This window comes from Bombina bombina, chromosome 3, assembly GCF_027579735.1.
Source record: "Bombina bombina isolate aBomBom1 chromosome 3, aBomBom1.pri, whole genome shotgun sequence".
Classification (NCBI taxonomy): domain Eukaryota; kingdom Metazoa; phylum Chordata; class Amphibia; order Anura; family Bombinatoridae; genus Bombina; species Bombina bombina.
Window position 1 is genome coordinate 595,243,564 of NC_069501.1, and position 22,166 is coordinate 595,265,729.

Here is a 22,166-nt window from a genome sequence, read left to right on the forward strand (position 1 = left end):
GGCTGGCTTCTTCTTTGTGAAGAAAAAGGGTGGCGAGTTAAGACCATGTATCGATTATAGGGGTCTTAATCGTCTTACCATTAAGAATGCTTACCCTATTCCGCTGATTACGGAACTCTTTGACCGCCTCAAGGGAGCTACAGTCTTTACTAAACTTGATTTGAGAGGAGCGTACAATCTCATTAGGATTAAGGAGGGCCACGAATGGAAGACATCATTTAACACCAGGAGCGGGCATTGAGTATCTTGTAATGCCCTTTGGCCTATGTAATGCTCCTGCTGTTTTTCAGGAATTTATTAATGATGTCCTACGAGATATGTTGCAACAGTGTGTTGTGGTGTACTTAGACGACATCCTCATACACTCACCCACACTTGAGGCTCATCGTTCTGATGTTACACGGGTTCTTCAGAGACTACGTGAGAACGGCCTGTTTTGTAAACTCGAGAAATGTGAGTTACATCAGACTCAAGTAACCTTCCTATGTTATGTTATCTCTGTTGCAGGGTTCTCCATGGATCCTGACAAGTTATCTGCAGTTCTGCAGTGGCCTCGCCCAGTTGGTCTTCGGTCTATTCAACGTTTTTTGGGGTTCGCCAATTACTATAGAAAGTTTATTAAAAACTTTTCTTCCTTGGTCAAACCTATCACAGACATGACCCGTAAAGAGAATGATTCACTCCATTGGTCACCTACTGACATTATGGCCTTTGATAGTCTTAAAACTGCCATTGCTGCCGCTCCAGTTCTGGCTCATCCTAACCCTGTCCTGCCTTTCATTCTTGAGGTCGATGCGTCTGAGACTGGAGTAGGTGCCCTTTTATCTCAACGTCCTACGCCTGATGGTTCCTTGCATCCGTTTGGTTTCTTCTCTAAGAAATTGTCTCCAGCGGAGAGCAATTATGAAATTGGTGACAGGGAATTACTGGCTATAATTTTGGCACTCAAGGAATGGAGGCATCTTCTCTAGGGTACTAGCGTGCCAGTGCTCATTCTTACTGACCACAATAGTGCTTGCTGATTAGTGTAGCCACTAATCAGCAAGCACTATCCAGGGTGCTGAACCAAAAATGGGCCGGCTCCTTAGCTTAGATTCCTGCTTTTTCAAATAAAGATAACAAGAGAATGAAAAAAATTGCTAAAAGGAGTAAATAAGAAAGTTGCTTTAAATTACATGCTCCATCTGAATCAGGAAAGAAAAAAATTAGGTTTTGTATCCCTTTAATTGACTGCTAGATAAACATTTTAAAACCCTTAGATGAGGGTTTTGTGAGTACAAGGGTTTTAGTAGCACTCATTGATAATACATCAGATTCTAATGTCAGGAGTTAGTCTTCAGAACCTGTTAATGTTTAGTACTCACAACCTGTTAATGTTTAGTGGTCCCTTACCTTACAGTTAGTCTGCAGAACCTGTTAATGTTTAGTGGTCCCTTACCTTACAGTCAGTATGTGATTTTATAATACTGTATCCTGTTACTGTTTAGTGGCCCCTTACAGTCATTATGTGAAGTCATAATATTTTATAATTGTATCGGTAATTGGGCAATATTTAGGGTAATATGCTTGAATAGTAACCTGGAGGCTTCACTCCTAGAATTATCCCTAAATTGCCAGTATAAAATATAGATGCAGACTACTGCACTGTTACTTAGTTAACGTAATCTAAATCGGTAACTGGGCTGTACTTAGGGCATTATGCCTGAATGCTAACCGGGAGGCTACACTCTAATAGTCATCCCTGAGTTGCAAAAATGTAAACATTACATGTGCAGACTACTGCACCTTCACTGGGTGACCGCATTCTAAACACAGGGGCAAGGACCCGCAATAATAGTTTAACTTAAATTCCAGTATATATCAGATATATATAGAGTAACAATATTGAATTATAAACTTGTGAGTGGGGTATATCACGTTAGATATGTTAAAGTAATTTGACCTAACATTAACGGGTCACTGTGCTCACAGGGAGAAACTTTCTCCGGTACAACAATCACGCTTGATAAATTGTGACTATAATATGTAAATGTCTAGGCTCTGTATCTGAGAACCTAATCTAAGCGCTACATCATACAGCTATCTTTAAACTCGGAATTACGATCCACGGTGTGCTGTAAAGGAATAATATATGCCGTACAGAGCTGTAGTCTATTGAGTGAATATCTTAATAAAGTGAACCTCCACAAGTGTGAAACACGAACACAAATTCACAATCACACTCTCGCTCCTCCAACAACAATTTGGGTGTCCACCTTACAACTGTGATTTGTACGATGTAATACATGGACTCCACCTTGTAATGATAAGGGTCCCTTAGTCCTTGATATAACAATACATTGCCTACAATATCCTGGTGATAACAGGAATACTTATATAGGAATATGCTTTAACTCTAGTAACACGATATTTCTATATAATAGCAACTGTTAAAGCGAGTTCAATCATACACAGTTAGATATATATATAACTGTTTACATGATATGAGTGGCAACAGAAGAAAAGTTCCTAGAATTACTACTATGACCATACGGATAAGTATTTAACAACATTTACTCTTCTCACATTTACTTAGTTGACAGATTGTCCTTTCATATTTAGAAGATGATAAGCACTTGCAGAACTAAGTGAGAATCGTATACTATATATACTCACCTAAATATAACAAAGACAGTTGATTACAAATCAACTCAACAAATATCAGTTACAGGATTATTGTTTTGTGAGTCACGACATTATTCATTCTGTAACACTCTCTATCTGCCGAATCAATAGTAGACCGCATTTAACATTTGATACTATTTTACCATCTTATACAATCTATATCGACAGATAGACAATCCTGTTTACCTCCTGGTTTACTATTTAAAATAAATTGAATATCTACACCGTATTATAGGGGGGCACTTCATACCTTTATCGCTCTATTAAAGTATATATTGACATTAAAGGCACAATAAACCCCACCTATATATAAGATTACCCCATTACCTAACTATTACACTACAGATTTAACCTTAATATTTGGAACTTGGCTATCATACCTCAGAGGCCTATTTAAATTATTTAATTTTATTAAGGTATCTTTCAACTACTACTCTATCCTAGGTTTTTAATGTTAGTGTTCCCCCTTCTCCCCCATTTTTTTAACATCATCAAATAAAAGTTATGTTTCATTAGAAGAAATTTATAATCCGCCTAGTGGTCAGGTCAGCGAGTGGAAGTTTTTCTTTTACTTCCACATTGGGTTTCTTCATAATATTGTATACTATCCTGTTACTGTTTAGTGGTCCCTTACAGTCAGTGGCCTATTTGTGGTCAGTACAGCACTTGACAGTGTTAATACATTTTTTTACTATGTGGCAGTATCCAGTTTCACTCTGTCATCAGTTTGCTATTGTGTGTAGTGTTAATATAATTTGAATCACTGTTGTGTCACCATAGTATTTAATTGTGTTCCAATAAACTGTGTCATGTAGTACAAAGTCAACTTTTGTCAATGAAATGTATTATCTGTGCCACTTTGGGTTGACAGGTGTCCAGTATTCAACCGCACAGTCCAGTATGTCTAGTAAAATGTATGCAAAAACACTGGACACTTAAATGTCCAGTATTTTATAGTTCCCTAACTGTCAGCTCCTTTGCCTCTATGCTTAAGAAAATATGGCTAAAAAAGAAGTAACTGTGCATTCTCTATTATATGTGTCATATGCAGCCATGGGGTGTGTCATGAGATGCATGACATATGCAGGACACAGCAATGATGGTACAACTCTATTTTATTACAGAGCACAGAAACTTACATCTAGTCAGGTTGATTTCACTAACTAACTGCGACACAGACAACCGGACCTAAGCCCCACCCACAAACAGTGACGTCACTTCCTGCTCTCATCACATCTTCCCCCTTTTCAAAGGGCAAAGCATACATTTGAATATAACAAATAACATAGTATACAAAACACTGGTTGTGATTTTATGCGCTCATGTACTGAAACAGATATTTTTATAAAAAATTAAATAATTGTTGCCAACGTTATATTATTTGTTATCTATTGTCACCACTATGATGGTATATGAGTTACTTGTCCAAAAGTTTGAGAAACCTTAAAAATATTTTTGAAAGCTATCTAGATAAAAATTAAAATACAATGAATAAAACTGAATAGAACATGAATAAAAGATAATATATAAATATTCCCTGATTCTAAAATAGCTACTCAAAACCCCCTTATTCCTAAAAAAGATATGTGTTTAAAACATCTATGATTTGAATACACGCAAAAAAGTCCATATATATAACAATAGCAGCCAATGGATGTGAGATTTGATACTCTTGGATTGTACTGGGACTTGAGATAATTGGCCTTTTACAGTTCTATGTAACAGTACCTTGGGTGTTAATGGCAGAAGAAATTTCTAGATTCCGTGAATATTCCTGAATTTATAGGAGATAATGTTCAATTGAACCGTAGAAGAGCAAATGTATTTTGATTGCAGTGCCACTGTAGTGCCGCCTGGTCGCAGCCAGCAATCCCACTGGTCCCGGCTCAGATATGGTTACATGAAATGGAAGAAAAGACAGGCGCACAAGGCACAATTCAAGTGTAGGGTTTTATTATACTGGTGAAACACACGGTTAAAAACACTTACTAGATAAAAGTTAAAAGTCAGCATTGAGAGCATATGCTCATTAGGATTATCGCAGCTCCTGCAGCACCAGGGAGATAGTTGGTCCTTCTCCTCTCCGTTTACAACAAGACTAAGTGGGCGGCGGTGTTCCGGATCCTGTCACCCCAGTCCTAGTAACGCTAGTGCTGAACAGTACTCTTTAACTGCTTTCCTGTAAAGTCTTTTGTTCGGATGCCTGACGCGTTTCCCCCGACTCCGGTCGGGCTTTATCAAAGGCTGAATAAATTAAACTTGGCGCCTGTTTGTTTTAAAGGTATGTCCGCCAATCAGATTGGAGGTGTGTGCTTTCTAGCCAATCATCACTAGAGGGTCTGGGCGCATATGTAAAGACCCAGATTTAAGTTGATAGCTTGTATCTATTCCTAAAATAGCGTACAATAACAGTGTTTTTTACACATAATTTTGTGCAGCGAGCATGTAAGGGAAAACAAAATATATGTACAAAGATGCTTCTGAAAACAAGTGAAAACAATATAATACATAACGTCCTCTCTTATTACAAACAAAATATATGTAAACAATAGACAGCAGATGTACATTGTATATTTCTGATATGACCCATGTTGATTGAAAAAAAACGTTTTGCCCTTGTTTATATAATAATAATTATAAGGATTTTGAATGTTTTATTTGTTGATAAACCTAAAATATAGCCCTAATGTAATTTTCTACGTTAAAACAAAACACTTGTAAAAAAAATTTTTTATAGGAAAACATTGCTATATAATAGCAGTACAGGATTCTGTCCATATTCACTTTAAGTTTATAAATTTAATTTGTTTGATTTGCTTTTATCAGAAGGTGCGAATTTAATAGTTTGAATAAATAAAATAAATAATTATTAACTAAAGATGTAAAAAAACGTTATTGTTAAAAACAATCCTTATTAGTTTTGATTTAAAGGCATAGTATAGATATGTTAAAATTTAAATTAATGCTGTGATATCGAACTATGCTATATATTTATATTCTGAAAGATAACGATTTTGTTGGGGAGAGTATCCTTATAATCTTGATAATTAACAAAGGATGCCCTGAAAACAAGGTTCTTTGGGGGACATAGTTTTGCCTTCAAAGTGCAATATTTTAAAATGCAATATTTTTTTAAAAACTAGTTTAGTTAAGTTGATTGGTGTATCTAAAACAGTACGATATATTTTCAAAAAGATGCCATATATTTAAAAGGGGAGATTGTACACAATAAAATTTATAACTATTTGGAATTAAAAAAATTAATTAAAAAAATTTAAATTGTTAAGACAATAGTTTAAAAATGAGGATTGGAAATGACCTAACTAAAATTTATGCAAGTACTATGGAAGTTCTAACCACACAGAGGAATAATAAAAATTAGTGTATTAATCTATCTAAATTAGTGTATGATTTTATAAAAAGGCCGCCACATCTATATCAATGTTTAGTCCTAAGGGCTGTAATTTTCTTAGTTCAAGTAATCTATTTGGTTTTGTGTGTGGCACTCGATCAATTACTTGTATCTTTAAAGAACTTGGATTGCTCCTATGGCAATCTAAAAAATGTTTTGGGACACTGTGGTTCTCCATTTTTTCTTTGCTGTTGTACAGATGCTCATTTGTCCTACGTCTTATCTTTCTTTTTGTGCGACCCACATATAATAGGCCGCATCCACATTCTAATAAATATACAACATATATTGAGTCACAGTTGCTTCTAAAATCTATACTGTAGGTTTCTGTGGATAGGCTATTATGGAATGTGGGTGATTTGTTTATGTGTTTGCACATATTGCATCTTGTTTTACCACATTTCATAGTGCCTTTCCAATTCGTTAGCCAATTGTCTATATTTGGATTAATCTTATTTTTTGAGATGGGTTTGATTCTACTAGGGGCTAATATATTTTTTAAACTTCTTCCTTTTTTGTATGTAAAAATGGGTTTTTCTTCAAGCTGTGGACCCAGAAGAGGATCTGATTTTAAAATAGGCCAATGTCTATTAATTATGTCCTCTCATTTTTTAGAACCTTGATTATATGTAGTTATAAATCTTATAGGGTTTTGATTTTTGGATTGAGATTTGATTAAATTATTGTGCAAATTGGTCCCTATTGCTATTGAATCATTATTAAGATTCTTCTCTCGAAAAAAAGACCCTCTATCTATGGCAGCTGTATTTGCCTTTGCTTTGTTTAATACCTCTGGATTGTATCCTTTATCCAAAAATTTATTCTCTAAAATATCCGCTTCCATATTATAATCTGAATAATGTGTGCAATTTCTCCTAATTCTTGAGAATTGACTTTTAGGAACATTATTTATCCAACTCTTTTTGTGTGCACTTTTAGCTTGTATGAAGCTGTTGCAATCGGTAGTCTTCCTATAATTTTTAACAGCAATTTTACCTTGTTGATCTTTAAAAAGAATCAAATCCAAAAATTCTATTTTTTCTTTTGATATATTTTTAGTAAATTTTAAATTAAAATCATTACTATTCAGATGGTCCATAAAATCATTTACTCGTTCTTCATTGCCCTTCCATAGAATGATAATATCATCTATGTATCTTGCATAAATTAGAATATTACTAAAAAAAGGGTTATTTTCCCATACATAGTTATTTTCAAACGCATTTACATACAAATTCGCGTATGAGGGGGCAAAGGTGGTACCCATTGCCGTTCCTCTTTTCTGTACATAAAATCTGTTTTCAAAAGTAAAATAATTTTTATTTAAAATAAATTTTATACTCTCTATTAAAAATTCAATTTGGTTAGAAGGAAAGGACCAATTTAATAAAAAATATATTAGCCCCTAGTAGAATCAAACCCATCTCAAAAAATAAGATTAATCCAAATATAGACAATTGGCTAACGAATTGGAAAGGCACTATGAAATGTGGTAAAACAAGATGCAATATGTGCAAACACATAAACAAATCACCCACATTCCATAATAGCCTATCCACAGAAACCTACAGTATAGATTTTAGAAGAAACTGTGACTCAATATATGTTGTATATTTATTAGAATGTGGATGCGGCCTATTATATGTGGGTCGCACGAAAAGAAAGATAAGACGTAGGACAAATGAGCATCTGTACAACATCAAAGAAAAAATGGAGAACCACAGTGTCCCAAAACATTTTTTAGATTGCCATAGGAGCAATCCAAGTTCTTTAAAGATACAAGTAATTGATTGAGTGCCACACACAAAACCAAATAGATTACTTGAACTAAGAAAATTAGAAACAAAGTGGATCTACAAGCTAAAAACATTACAGCCCTTAGGACTAAACATTGATATAGATGTGGTGGCCTTTTTATAAAATCATACACTAATTTAGATAGATTAATACACTAATTTTTATTATTCCTCTGTGTGGTTAGAACTTCCATAGTACTTGCATAAATTTTAGTTAGGTCATTTCCAATCCTCATTTTTAAACTATTGTCTTAACAATTTAAATTTTTTTAATTAATTTTTTTAATTCCAAATAGTTATAAATTTTATTGTGTACAATCTCCCCTTTTAAATATATGGCATCTTTTTGAAAATATATCGTACTGTTTTAGATACACCAATCAACTTAACTAAACTAGTTTTAAAAAAAATATTGCATTTTAAAATATTGCACTTTGAAGGCAAAACTATGTCCCCCAAAGAACCTTGTTTTCAGGGCATCCTTTGTTAATTATCAAGATTATAAGGATACTCTCCCCAACACAATCGTTATCTTTCAGAATATAAATATATAGCATAGTTCGATATCACAGCATTAATTTAAATTTTAACATATTTATACTATGCCTTTAAATCAAAACTAATAAGGATTGTTTTTAACAATAACGTTTTTTTACATCTTTAGTTAATAATTATTTATTTTATTTATTCAAACTATTAAATTCGCACCTTCTGATAAAAGCAAATCAAACAAATTAAATTTATAAACTTAAAGTGAATATGGACAGAATCCTGTACTGCTATTATATAGCAATGTTTTCCTATAAAAAAATTTTTTTACAAGTGTTTTGTTTTAACATAGAAAATTACATTAGGGCTATATTTTAGGTTTATCAACAAATAAAACATTCAAAATCCTTATAATTATTAATATATAAACAAGGGCAAAACGTTTTTTTCAATCAACATGGGTCATATCAGAAATATACAATGTACATCTGCTGTCTATTGTTTACATATATTTTGTTTGTAATAAGAGAGGACGTTATGTATTATATTTTTTTCACTTGTTTTCAGAAGCATCTTTGTACATATATTTTGTTTTCCCTTACATGCTCGCTGCACAAAATTATGTGTAAAAAACACTGTTATTGTACGCTATTTTAGGAATAGATACAAGCTATCAACTTAAATCTGGGTCTTTACATATGCTCCCACACCCTCTAGTGATGATTGGCTATAAAGCGCACACCTCCTATCTGATTGGCGGACATACCTTTAAAACAAACAGGCGCCAAGTTTAATTTATTCAGCCTTTGATAAAGCCCGACCGGAGTCGGGGGAAACGCGTCAGGCATCCGAACAAAAGACTTTACAGGAAAGCAGTTAAAGAGTACTGTTCAGCACTAGCGTTACTAGGACTGGGGTGACAGGATCCGGAACACCGCCGCCCACTTAGTCTTGTTGTAAACGGAGAGGAGAAGGACCAACTATCTCCCTGGTGCTGCAGGAGCTGCGATAATCCTAATGAGCATATGCTCTCAATGCTGACTTTTAACTTTTATCTAGTAAGTGTTTTTAACCGTGTGTTTCACCAGTATAATAAAACCCTACACATGAATTGTGCCTTGTGCGCCTGTCTTTTCTTCCATTTCATGTAAACATAGTATACAAGCAGAGTATACAACAACATTTTTGAACAGTATATAACAAATAGGTTACAGGAAAAATAAACAACATAAATTACATCCTGACTTGAACATCGGGGTAGACTACCCTAGTCCACAGTGACCATGGGATTATTCTGCCCATACTTCCGGTCACTGTTCTAGCTAAAGGTAGTCCCGATATCGGGCCGGAAGTTTCACCACTCTTCCGCTTGATGTAACTTTGCATGAACTGTCCTCTGATACAGAAGAAGGTGAATGAGAGTCCGCTGAAGGAAAGACATATCCCCACTGTGATCTTGCTGAGGGGAAGGCACCCCTTTTAGAACAGGGGATCTCACCGGTGATGGTACTGAGGCATCCAGTTCCAAACTCTCAGGTACAGGCTGAAGATGTTTTCGGTTACGGCGTGTAACCGTCCCTCCATCAGTAAGGACTACATAAGACCTTGGTTCTGGAGAGTGCCCAATTACCGTAGCAGGCGTCTTCCATTTCTTCTCATCGTCCAGTTTAATTCTGACACTTTACCCCGCATTTAGTTCCTGTAAGGGCCTGACAGAATGTCTCCTGTCGTAGAAGAAACGATAGTCCTTTTTGGCCTCTTCATCCCTCCTAAGGACTTCGTCCCGAGGAATAGAGCCAGTCGGCTTGAAGACACCCACTGAGGGTAAGGTGGTGCGAATCTGGCGTCCTAGCATCATCTGTGCCGGGCTAAACCCGGTGGCTTGGATAGGCGTCGCCCTATAGGACAAGAGGGCTAGGTACGGCTCAGATTGCTTTAAAATTAACTTTGTTGTTTGAACTGCCCTTTTAGCCATTCCGTTGGCCTGGGGGTAATGTGGACTTGACGTGAAAGCACTGAACTCTGTAGAAGCGAACTGCATGCCATTATCACTCACCAGCTCCATTGGAATGCCCCACTGGACGAACAAGCTCTTCAGACGATGATAATGGCTTGACTTTGTGATATCATTCAAAGGTGCAATTTCCAAATACCTGGAATAGTAGTCAATCACAACAAGGAACTTTTTCCTGTGCAGTTCACACAAATCAGCAGCTATTTTCTGCCACGGCCCTGCAGGCAGCGGAGTAGAAATCAAGGGCTCCCTTCTCTGAGTAGGCCGGCGTTCCCGGCAAAAGGCACATTTAGACATGTGATTTGCAATGTCGGAGCTGATCCCAGGCCACCACACAGCTGTAGCTGCCCTTTCTCTGCACTTTGTAATGCCTAAGTGGCCATCGTGAATCCTGTTTAACATCTCCTTCCTCATGCTGACAGGAATAACGATGCGGTCTTGGAACAGCACCAACCCCTCCAGCTCCGTGAGCTGCGACCTCTCTGACTGGTAAGAACTTAAAGACATCCAGGCTGCCCGGCTCTCGGGCCAGCCTTCTTTTATGTACCTTATAACCTCTTGCAGATCTGTGTCTAAATATGTCTCTTTCTTTATTTCTTCCAGTTTTTTTGAAGAAATGGACTTTGAGGCCAGAACCGAATCAACATACACTTTCACGTCCGATTTGGTTGAAGATTCTTCAGCAGCAGCCAGCGGGAGCCTGGATAGTGTATCTGCCACCACCAGTTGCTTCCCCGGCACATGCACTGCCTGAACATTGAACCTGAGTAGTCTCATTAAAGAGCAAGTTTTCTCTGTGAAAAAAATCACAAAAAGACAAAGGCGCCTCCTAGTGTAATACAGTTGGTGAAAGAGATTTGTTAGGTAATCAAAAAGGTACTCACAATGTGGAGCAGCACCCAATTGTGCTAAATCAAACAGACTGGGATCTCACAGTGTCCCAGCTCACTGACACTGCAAGGAAACTGGTTTCTCCAATGTCTTGCCGGACTGACAGAGCTCAGACTCTCACAAAGAGGTTTACATAAAACCAAATTTTATTAATAAAATAAAAATCTCAGTGTCTCATGACACTAGATATTAAAAGAACAAGCATGAAACAGACAGCAGTCTGAGAAACGCGTTGCTTGTTCTTTTAATATCTAGTGTCATGAGACACTGAGATTTTTATTTTATTAATAAAATTTGGTTTTATGTAAACCTCTTTGTGAGAGTCTGAGCTCTGTCAGTCTGGCAAGACATTGGAGAAACCAGTTTCCTTGCAGTGTCAGTAAGCTGGGACACTGTGAGATCCCAGTCTGTTTGATTTAGCACAATTGGGTGCTGCTCCACTTGTGAGTACCTTTTTGATTACCTAACAAATCTCTTTCACCAACTGTATTACACTAGGAGGCGCCTTTGTCTTTTTGTGATTTTTTTCACAGAGAAAACTTGCTCTTAGATCCTGATTTCCCTGACAAAGCAGCTGACTCCAGTCATCATCTGTGTTCCTGATCATTGATCATCCTGGTATTTGATCACATTCATCATTTGGGACTATACCCACCCCAATTGGGACATTTACCATCTATATAACATTGCAGAAGAAGACAGCATTTCCAGATAAGAACCTTTCAGGAATTTCTTATTACTGTATTTGCTATTATTTGTGTTGTATCCTATGTTTCTCATAGTCCCATATTTATAAGAATTGTTTCTTTTTTGTTTACATTATTCCGTATAGTATATTTTATTATAGTTATTATATGTAATATCTTGTTCTCTTCTCTCTTAGCCTATTTACATAATAATCATATAAGGTCCTGTGCGCCCCCTAGTAGTAACACACCCTTAGTGTTACTGATTGTTTCTTTAGTCTCATTAAAAGTCTCTAGCATCTTAAGGGTGTTTTGTCGATATTGTAGGAGTTGATTAGAGGGACAAGCAGTTTATGATCAGTCTCTAGACTAAATTTCTCCAAACCTACAAGGTAACGCTGGAAGCGCTCACAGGCCCAAACCGCAGCCAGGCACTCTTTCTCAATTTGAGCGTATTTTGGCTCAGCAGCCGTCAGTGTGCGGGAACAGTAAGCGATGGGCTGTAGTTTATTTTTATTTAACTGCAGGAGAGCAGCCCCCAACCCATAACTGCTTGCATCAGCACTAACCACAGTCTTTTTGGAAGGGTCGTAGAACCCCAGCACTAGGGCAGACCCCAGCAGGGACTTGGCCTGCATAAAGGATTTTTCTTGTGAAGGTCCCCAGACCCAGGCAACGTCTTTCTTTAGCAACTCTGTGATAGGGTGTAGAACTGTGGATAAATCTGGCAGAAACTTGCCCACATAATTTACAAGGCCCAATATTTGTCTTAGCTCATGTACATCAGAAGGACTTTTCATCTGTTCAATAGCACAAATTTTCTCGGGGTCTGGTTTGTTGCCATCCCCATTGATAATATGCCCAAAGTAACATAATTCAGTTTTCCTAAAATGACATATTTCTTTATTTAACTTCAGCCCAGACTCTTTGATAGCCTGCAGCACACAACTTAAACACTGATCATGCTCCTCCACTGTAGACCCATACACTAGAATGTCGTCCATGACGACTGCCGTGCCCACGTGGTCACTTAGGAGAGAACTCATTTCCCTTTGAAAGATTTCAGGAGCAGAGGATATCCCAAAGGGGAGTCTGTAGAAGCAAAACCGACCTACCGGTGTGATAAAGGTAGTTAGTTTGCGGCACTTTGGATCTAGGGGGATCTGCCAAAAGCCTCTAGAAGCTTCCAATGTAGAAAAGAACTTTGCCCCAGCCAACTTTGGAGCTATATCTTCTAATGTCGGCAGCACAAATCTCTCTCTCTTCACTGCCTCATTCAACCTTTTCAGGTCCACACAGATGCGCACCTTTCCGTTTTTCTTTGCAACAGGAACAATGGGGGCACACCAATCAGTTGCTTCAACAACCTCTTCAATAACTCCCATAGACTTCATGCGCATAAGCTCCTTCTCCACTTGAGGCATGAGCGGTAACGGAATTCTCAAACAAAAAGAGGGGGACTAAACGGCACTACTATTCGGTATTCTTGAGATGCTCTGGAGTATTTACAACAGGTAATTTACCTTACTATAATACTAAGAGTTAGGTGCTGTGTACTGTTTTATTCTGAAAAGAAAGAGGTTTTTTCAATACTAAGATTGAAAGTGTACACTTACTAGCACTCACATCTAAGAGAAAGTGGCTGTAAATAAGAACATATAGTTCCAAAAGGGGGGACGGTCTATGCCGTAATTAAAATATAACCTTTATTGGAATTGCTTAAAATACTGTTCCACAAAACAAACACAAACATATAAAATAAAAACACAAATGTTGAAAAGGATATTATATACTAGATATATGTGTTATGCGTCCGCAAATATACTGGGAGATCTCTCTTATATCAGGATTATAGTACTTCTGATCACGAGAATATCTCTTTATTTAAACTACTTAGGTATATAATATATTGCCTGTAATTACAAGTCTATATACTTCTTAGGTAATCTATTTGCTGATACTTATATATTTCTCTATTCCTCCTAGTCACGGGGGTATAGCCTTATCAGGTAATTCTAATACACAATATAGTGCTTATGAGTACAAATATATATCCTTCTGGGGCATGTACATTCAATTTTTAAGGTTTTAGTGCTTCAGGTCAAAATGACAATGGTCCTTAATACTCAGTGCTTATAGGCTATTAATTCCTGGATATGCAGGTGTTTTCATCAGTCAGTATTGACCTTAGATTTGGTCTGTTTAGTTGTATTCTAAATAGAGTTATACATATGTATTAAGTTGCACAACCTTGCAATATGCTCCAATTGGATTAGATGAAAGGATATCAGAATATTACTATATACGTGTTACAACTTAAGATCTGTGTGCATTTTAATTAGTAGGTACAGATGTTGTCAATTAAATGCAGCGGTTATAAGAAACCTCTCACTGTAAGTTTTTTTATTATAGGTTGTTACGTGGTGCTTTTCTAAAAGCTATTTGGCATGAACATTCAGGGGCTTCACATCAATAATAAAGAATGATTTAAATACTCATAGAAATCAGGCTATTATGATGGGATGTACTGCCGTTAGCTTGCTATTATGTATACCGCTGGTCCTTTAAATGGTGGAATTCTATCAGCATCGCATGCTATAGTTATATAATATGCTTCAATTCGCTTAATGTTTGGTGTGGTCAGTTTGTTAACTTTATAGGTATACTGATTAGCTTCATAGTTGGATACCTCACCATTCATTCATGCTCTAATATCAAAGTGCTTTACATAAATACTGTAAATTCTATCAACACCGCATACTAATGTTATGCAGCGAGCATTAATTAGCTTTTCATTTTATATAGCTAGTAACATTCCATTTTCCATTCATACGTTTCGCTGTTAGTCGTTCTCTATTGCATAAGAGTGTTTCAATTACCCCTGTAATGTTCTGCTATATTTAGCTATATAGAGGTCTATAGGTTTGAATGTACGCTATTTCTACCGTTAATGGCTAATAGTACCCAGGTTATTGTGATAAAATGTACTGCTGTGGGCTTGATACTATGTATCGCTGGCCCTTTAAATGGTTAGATTCTATCAGCATCCCATGCTATAATTATGTAATATACTGCAATTCGCTTAACCTTTAATATGGTTAGTTCATTGACTTATTCGGTATACAATCTGCTTGGTAGTTAGATATTTTACCATTTATTCATGCTCTGAATACTAGAGAGCTTCACATGAGTACTATAAATTGATTAAAATTCTATCAACATCGCATGCTAATGTTATGCGACGGGCTACAGTTACCTTAACGTTTTTTAAAGCTAATAACACACCACTTTTCATTCATACAATTGGTTATAAGCCGTTCTCTGTTGTATTACTGGGATAAGGTTACCGCTACAACGTTCTGCTATGCTGAGCTGTATATAGATCTAATAGGTTTAAATGCACATTATTTCCACCATTCATTCATAAGTTATAGCTAGTCGCCATTTTGCGTTGTAACATTAAGGTTCAAACACTATGACTAGGTGCTGTATCCTTTTTCAACAATTGCTGATTAAAAAGTTTGGCTTAAAGCCTAACAACAATCACTGCCCTAACATGTTTCGCCACCAACGTGGCTTTCTCAAAGGGTATGGCGCGGCGTTTGGCGTGGTCTCTTATAGACTCTGGTCCAACCCTTTGTAATGACGTCACGTCTTATCGGATTCTTTGTTTCTTATGAGCCAATCGTGATGGTTCTAATACTCCACTTGATGTTATCTTTTGGCTTATTCGCTCCCTGTCAAAGTTTGCACAAAAATGTCAAACCATTATTTTGATCCGTCTACTATTTCTGTCAATCTTTAGCCTTATAATGAGTTGTTAAAAATCTATTATATTAACGGTTTGTTAGCTCAAATGTTCATCAAATCACATTTGTAAAATACGTTTGGACTTAGAGATTTATCATCCATATGTATTAGCTTATATCAATCCAGTATGTGATGAGCATTGTCCAAAATATTCCATAATCGCTATGTAAGGGATATTCTTCTTAATTGTATTTTATCATTAAAATGTGCAATTATACTTAGGATTCATATTAATCTGAAGTTATATGAATGATATATTAATATCTTACTTAGGGCTCATAATAATTCGAAGCCATTTCTTGTATATTTTATTTCTTAATTCAAGGTTACTTTCTTCAGGATATTAAATACAGGTTAATATTTATTTGTTTATAGAGAAACCTAGAAGTGATATTTAAATATAATTTCCAACAGGTGTGACTATAAATAAAAATGAAAATTGAGGATTTCATAAATTAAAATTAAATAGTGCAAACTTGAAACCAATGGTAAATAGAGTTAAAAAAGTTAAAAAAAAGTGGAATTTGGGTTTAGTAACCCATTTGTGTGGTGAAAGTGTGATAGTGTATATGTTATATACACTATGTGAATGGGTGATAACAGATGTTGTATTTTTTAAATTTTGTCTCTACATGTTACTTGTGATGCTAATTCTGTTTAGATTGTTAGCCTTACATTTTTCTAAAGGAATTAAGTGTATCAAATTTTTGTTCGGTACGCTCATAGTGCGTATCACTTAGTGACATGTGTATAAGTTAGTGACATGTGTATAAGATAGTGTGGGGTTGAAGTGTGATTCTACGGTTCTCTATATCTTTCTTAGTCTCTAATGGCCTTATAATAATCTGTATTATTTTTCTAAAATTACCCTTACTTGGATGTTCACATCCTTAAAGATAATTTGGCTTAAGGACTGTATTTTAATTTCGATTTTTGTTATGCTTCCAGTTAACGATCTTTATAAATACGAGACATAGTTGTTATGCTCATTTAATCCATTAGGTGTAATGGAGTTTAATAAGTAGATCCATCTACTTTCATACTGTAGTAATGGTTTTTCTTTGTCTCCTCCACGTATGCCGAGATTGATTTTTTGCACTCCATAACATTGTAGGCAATTTGTTTTGCCTTGATGGTATTTGTAAAAATGTTGAGCTACTGATGTAATGGTTTTTCTTTTCTGTAGATCTTTCGCTGCGTTCCTTATGTTCCGTACATGTTCCTGTAGTCGCGTATGTAGCTTACGTGTCGTCATGCCAACGTAGTTTTTTGGGCAGTTGCAGCTTAAGACATATACTACCCCTGTAGTGTTGCAATTAATGAAAGATTTTATATTGTGTACTTTATTGAATCTATCTTTGACTGTAGTGGTCTTTTTCAGGAATTTACAGCTCGTGCATGATCCACATGAATAGGAACCATTTGGTATATTGCCTCTCTTAGTTCTTTTGTTTTGCGTGAAGTGACTAGGACTGATCAAGTCTTTTAAGTTCTTAGGTCTCCTATAGCTGACCTCTATCTTCAGCCCTATTAGGGGTTCCAACACCTTGTCCGCTTGTAAGATATGCCAATGTTTTTTAATTATTTTGATTATTTCCTGGCTCTGTGCATTGTAGGTTAATACAAGTCTCGTTTTTCCATCATTCTGTTTGGATTTAGGTTTTAGCAGGTCTTGTTGATTGGTTTTTTTGGCTCTATATTTGGCTTTCTTTATAGATGAACGACTGTATCCCCTCTGGCTGAGACGACTGGCTACTTCTGATGCTCTTTTTTGATATAGTTCATCTTCTGAGCAATTTCTCTTAGTTCTCAGAAATTCCCCTATCGGTAGGGATTTAATTGTGCAGGGAGCATGAGCACTTGTACTGAATAATAGTGTGTTAGTAGCAGTCTCCTTTCTGAATAAATCAGTACCTCGCATATCATTGGTTTTCTTGAATAGTCTCAGGTCCAGGAATGTGATTTCCTCTTGGCTACTTTCATATGTTAATTTGATGTTGAGGTTGTTATTATTCAGAGTAGTGAGGAATTTGTCAAGTTTATCTTTGGGTCCTTCCCAGATCATCAGGATATCGTCTATATATCTCAGCCAGAGGGGGATGTGTTGGGTGAATTCATCATTTTCTGCTGTAAAGACTGTGTGATGTTCCCACCAACCTAAGAATAGGTTGGCGTACGTTGGTGCACAGGCAGTTCCCATTGCCGTCCCTCTACACTGCAAGTAGAATTGGTTATTGAAGACAAAATAGTTTTTCTTTAGTACAAATTCCAATAATTTCATGAGGAATTCATTATGGCTTGAATCTTCTTCATTGGTCATGTTGAGGTAATATTTAACCGCTTCAAGTCCTAGATCATGCCTGATGCTAGTGTAGAGGGCTTCCACATCCGCTGTAACTAGCCATGTGGTGGGTCCTATTTGGATATCTTGGAGTTGTTGTAGTGTTTCCATAGTGTCCTTAATAAAAGATGGTATTAGAGTGAGAAATTCTCTCAATCTTGTGTCGATGTATTGACTAGCTTTCTCTGTAAGATAATGGTTTGACATTTTTGTGCAAACTTTGACAGGGAGCCAATAAGCCAAAAGATAACATCAAGTGGAATATTAGAACCATCACGATTGGCTCATAAGAAACAAAGAATCCGATAAGACGTGACGTCATTACAAAGGGTTGGACCAGAGTCTATAAGAGACCACGCCAAACGCCGCGCCATACCCTTTGAGAAAGCCACGTTGGTGGCGAAACATGTTAGGGCAGTGATTGTTGTTAGGCTTTAAGCCAAACTTTTTAATCAGCAATTGTTGAAAAAGGATACAGCACCTAGTCATAGTGTTTGAACCTTAATGTTACAATGCAAAATGGCGACTAGCTATAACTTATGAATGAATGGTGGAAATAATGTGCATTTAAACCTATTAGATCTATATACAGCTCAGCATAGCAGAACGTTGTAGCGGTAACCTTATCCCAGTAATACAACAGAGAACGGCTTATAACCAATTGTATGAATGAAAAGTGGTGTGTTATTAGCTATAAAAAACGTTAAGGTAACTGTAGCCCGTCGCATAACATTAGCATGCGATGTTGATAGAATTTTAATCAATCTATAGTACTCATGTGAAGCTCTCTAGTATTCAGAGCATGAATAAATGGTAAAATATCTAACTACCAAGCAGATTGTTATACCGAATAAGTCAATGAACTAACCATATTAAAGGTTAAGCGAATTGCAGTATATTACATAATTATAGCATGGGATGCTGATAGAATCTAACCATTTAAAGGGCCAGCGATACATAGTATCAAGCCCACAGCAGTAAATTTTATCACAATAACCTGGGTACTATTAGCCATTAACGGTAGAAATAGCGTACATTCAAATCTATAGACCTCTATATAGCTAAATATAGCAGAACGTTACAGGGGTAATTGAAACACTCTTATACAATAGAGAACGACTAACAGCGAAACGTATGAATGGAAAATTGAATGTTACTAGCTATATAAAATGAAAAGCTAATTAAAGCTCGCTGCATAACATTAGTATGCGGTGTTGATAGAATTTACAGTATTTATGTAAAGCACTTTGATATTAGAGCATGAATGAATGGTGAGGTATCCAACTATGAAGCTAATCAGTATACCTATAAAGTTAACAAACTGACCACACCAAACATTAAGCGAATTGAAGCATATTATATAACTATAGCATGCGATGCTGATAGAATTCCACCATTTAAAGGACCAGCGCTATACATAATAGCAAGCTAACGGCAGTACATCCCATCATAATAGCCTGATTACTATGAGTATTTAAATCATTCTTTATTATTGATGTGAAGCCCCTGAATGTTCATGCCAAATAGCTTTTAGAAAAGCACCACATAACAACCTATAATAAAAAAACTTACAGTGAGAGGTTTCTTATAACCGCTGCATTTAATTGACAACATCTGTACCTACTAATTAAAATGCACACAGATCTTAAGTTGTAACACGTATATAGTAATATTCTGATATCCTTTCATCTAATCCAATTGGAGCATATTACAAGGTTGTGCAACTTAATACATATGTATAACTCTATTTAGAATACAACTAAACAGACCAAATCTAAGGTCAATACTGGCTGATGAAAACACCTGCATATCCAGGAATTAATAGCCTATAAGCACTGAGTATTAAGGACCATTGTCATTTTGACCTGAAGCACTAAAACCTTAAAAATTGAATGTACATGCCCCAGAAGGATATATATTTGTACTCATAAGCACTATATTGTGTATTAGAATTACCTGATAAGGCTATACCCCCGTGACTAGGAGGAATAGAGAAATATATAAGCATCAGCAAATAGATTACCTAAGAAGTATATAGACTTGTAATTACAGGCAATATATTATATACCTAAGTAGTTTAAATAAAGAGATATTCTCGTGATCAGAAGTACTATAATCCTGATATAAGAGAGATCTCCCAGTATATTTGCGGACGCATAACACATATATCTAGTATATAATATCCTTTTCAACATTTGTGTTTTTATTTTATATGTTTGTGTTTGTTTTGTGGAACAGTATTTTAAGCAATTCCAATAAAGGTTATATTTTAATTACGGCATAGACCTTCCCCCCTTTTGGAACTATATGTTCTTATTTACAGCCACTTTCTCTTAGATGTGAGTGCTAGTAAGTGTACACTTTCAATCTTAGTATTGAAAAAAACTCTTTCTTTTCAGGGTAATGGAATTCTACTGGGAGTAGAAATACTGTATGGGACTGCATCACTTTTAAGTGCTATACGGACTGGCTTGCAATTCAGTAGGCCCAATTCGCCAAACATATCTTCGGAGATCTCATTCACTCTGGCCACTAGGCCCAAGTCACAGGCTGCTTTTCTGCTCAATAAATTGCTAACACACTGACCTTGAATCACGTGCACCCACATAGTGAATTTCCTTTGCTTGTACTCACAGCTGGCAAGAAATTTCCCCGCACAATCAATGCGGCCACCGGGACTATGGACATTTGTAGTAACCTTCGCCAGCTGGGGCTATTGAGGCAGTTTCATAAATGCAGCAATAGACATTACAGTGATATCTGCTCCTGTGTCAATCTTAAAATCAACTTTGGCTCCCATTACAGTAAAAGTAACCTTCCAATCTTCCTCTGAGCTTGGCCGTTCCACAAGAGACCCCACAAAAGACACTTCCTGACCCTCTTGGTCACTATCCACCTGCATCTCCTTAATGTATTCAGTTTTACACACCACTTCAAAATGGCCCATTCTGTTACATTTTCTGCATCTTTTATCTCTGGCCGGGCATATAGCACTCTGATCATGGGCACGGTTGCACCGTGTGCATTGGGCATGCTGTGCCCATCCACTTCTAGGTCTATCCGTTATTTTAGATCTACCGCTCACACTGTGCCTTTCACTAGCATTTTTCCTGAACTGTTGCACTTCATCCACAATACTCTCAGACCTCAGATCAGCACTTTGCTTTTTCACCAGTTCACTCTGGTGGGCCATCCTAATAGCCCCATCTAATGTTAAATCAGGCTCTAACTGCAGCTTCAGTGAGACTTCAGCATCTGCAATTCCAAGAAATAGTCTGTCTCTGATTTGCTCTTCTTTAGCAACACCAAACTCAGCTAGTTCATACAGGCTGCGCACAAATGACTCCACAGATTCTCCCACACGCTTATTACGTTTGTGAAAACAAGCTCTCTCATGAATCACATTTCTTTTGGGCACAAAGTGGGCACTGAGTTTATCTATAACTATATCAAAGTTAAATTCTTCCCCTTCTTGGAAAATAAAAGCATTAAACACTGGCTCCACATCCTTCCCCATAGAGTATAAAAGAGAATTAACTTGTACTTCACCACTCTCCTTGTTCAGTTTGGAAGCGATCCTGAAGCGCTGAAACCGCTGATGCCATGTGGGCAAAGCTGCAGGCTGAGAGAAGTCAAAAGGCTCAGGTGGGGTAAACAGAAGCGCAGGCAAGAACCTCTGACACCATGTCATGAGATGCAGGACATATCAGGACACAGCAACATACATCTAGTCAGGTTGATTTCACTAACTAACTGCGACACAGACAACCGGACCTAAACCCCGCCCACAAACAGTGACGTCACTTCCTGCTCTCATCACAGGGTGTAAAATCATTGCTCTGTGTGTGCTCCTGTCAGTTAATTATGTGTGTTACTGGCAAGTTGCAACCAAGGGGATAAAGTGACTGCTCAGTTGAGAAAACATACTTGGTGGGGTCAAGTATGGGGCTAAGGTTGAGCTTCTGGGGGAACACTCTGTGACACCCACTTACCACATGTGCCCAATCACTTATAGGATGTCCTGTAATTTTATGGAGCACAGCTGCCAATCCTATTGCCACTA